Raw genomic sequence first — 2,032 nt, forward strand, 5'->3', positions numbered from 1 at the left:
CTGCACGGCGAGGCCGCAGCGGTGAGAGCGGGGGCGGCGCGGGGCTGAGGGAGCCCGCGGCCCGGCTGGGGACGCGCCGCGAGCCGGGCGGCTGCTGCCTGGGAAGGCAGGAGGGGACTGCGAGCGGCGCTGGCGGGCGGGCCCTGCGGCGGCCCTGCCGCGCCGCTTGTGAGCTCCGCAGCAGCCGCAGCGGAAAGCGGCTGCAGAAGCACAGTCAGTCGCGAGCCGGCGGTCGGGCTGATTCCGTTTAAGCAGTTACGTTTTAGGAGGAGAGTATCAAACCGCCTCCAGTATGACGCCTCAAAGAGACGAGGACTCCTCGGGGCTGAGGCTGTGTGCTTTCCTTTTAAGGCTGGCCAGCAGAGCTATGTGGATCCAGTTACGGGTTATTTAGTGCTCACCGAAGTTGCCCACTTGCAGAGAGGTAAATGCTGTGGCTGTGCATGCAGACATGTGAGTATGAAAGCCTTGCTTTTCAGCATTAGCCTGTAGAATGTCTCTGTGACTTTGTAAAATCATTTGTGCTGCGATTGTAAGAGTTGGCAACTTATCTTGCATGTTTTACAGTGACTTTGAACGAGTCAAGGACATTTTAAGTCCAGGAAAGATCGTTGAGGGATATTCTTAAAGTTAAATAAAACATTGCAACATATCCCATTAGCATTATCTCTTGGAAATACCATGAAGAGTACTGCACACAAGATATTTAATTGACTGTCACTTTATAGAAGTTCTGTTCTCTTTGGCAACTCTGTTATGTCTAGAAAAGAACCAGCATGTCAGAAAGTCTGTTTCCAGGAAGTGTTCCTTTTTTTAAAGAAACAAGATAATAAAACCAAGATGGTTTTTGTCACAAAGGTAATTTACTTTTCCAGAGCTATGTTTAAAACTTTTGAGAATTATGTTTCATAGTTGGATTGAGAAGTGTCAAAAGATGTAGGATTTGGTAGAACAGACAGTGATTTACTTTAAGTGATAGGATCTGGCACCCAATCTTACTCAGTTTTATGAGAAATAATAGTCTGTATTTTGTACATCCAGGATACAGTCCTTACACAAGACAAAATAGAAAAAGTTTCATGGATTTCAGAGGAGACAAAATCAAGGCCATAATAATGCACTGACCACATTCTTGCTACTTGTGCAGTTGATGCATGGATCCTCACATGGGTACCCTTTAAAGTACACTATATATGGGTATACTCATAGTGTATTTAACTTAAAGATCACACTTTAAAGTAGTGGAAAGAGGGAGTGGAAGCATGAGATACTTAGTTCAAATATGCATAGCTTAGTTCTGGGTCTGTTTTTAGCTTTTCTTTTTTAAAGTTTCTGTCACTGTCTGAGTAGTGGCAAAGACTTTTTTGATGAAAGCTCATTTGGAACTTCTCAAAGGAGATTGGCAGGAAGAAGAGCCTGGGGAAAAAAGTTTGAGGTGATCAGGAAATATTTATAGGCAATATGGGGAGACTAGCATCATATTGTTTTCCCTTATGCTCTTATTGCTGCATGATACCCTTAGATGGGCTGTTTTAGGAGCTTCGGTATAAGAAGTTTAAGAACAAAAGATCGTTCTGGACACTCAAACTGAAATGAGTTGGAAGGATACATTTAGGAAGTGGTTTCTTGGACACTAATTAGAACCATTTGCTTGGGGTTGCCATTATTTTCCTTTTAGTCTGGAGGGCACACTAGATCAAATGATTTATATATCATTAACAATTCTTGTTAACCACAAGCAGGGTTGGGCTTTTCCATACTGATTACTAGGTAATGCAATAACGACTTGTTTTATTTCCTCTACAGTGTCCATATGAGCAAGTTAATGTGAAAGACCCATCCAAAAAGAAGCGCTTCAATTCTTTTTTTTATGTTTGACTAGTAATATCTCTGCATTTTGAGAGCGCRGCTGAGAAACTGAAGCAGATCAGTTCCTTGTGGCTTCCACTGCTGGAATACTGGCATTTGTTGTACCTGATACTGGCTTCCAGTAAATACACTTCAATTGTAATAAACGACAAATTGAACCATA

At 42.9% G+C, this 2,032-nt stretch overlaps 1 long non-coding RNA gene across 1 annotated transcript; it reads left to right on the forward strand.

Moving 5' to 3' along the window:
- LOC146591421 (uncharacterized) lies at positions 1-2,032 on the forward strand. The gene is made up of 3 exons (XR_014896809.1): positions 1-21; positions 352-424; positions 1,807-2,032. It is a non-coding gene; the product is annotated as an uncharacterized LOC146591421 (long non-coding RNA).

This window comes from Rhea americana, unplaced genomic scaffold (genome assembly GCF_003343005.1).
Source record: "Rhea americana isolate MKP2758 unplaced genomic scaffold, rheAme1 scaffold_371, whole genome shotgun sequence".
Lineage (NCBI taxonomy): Eukaryota > Metazoa > Chordata > Aves > Rheiformes > Rheidae > Rhea > Rhea americana.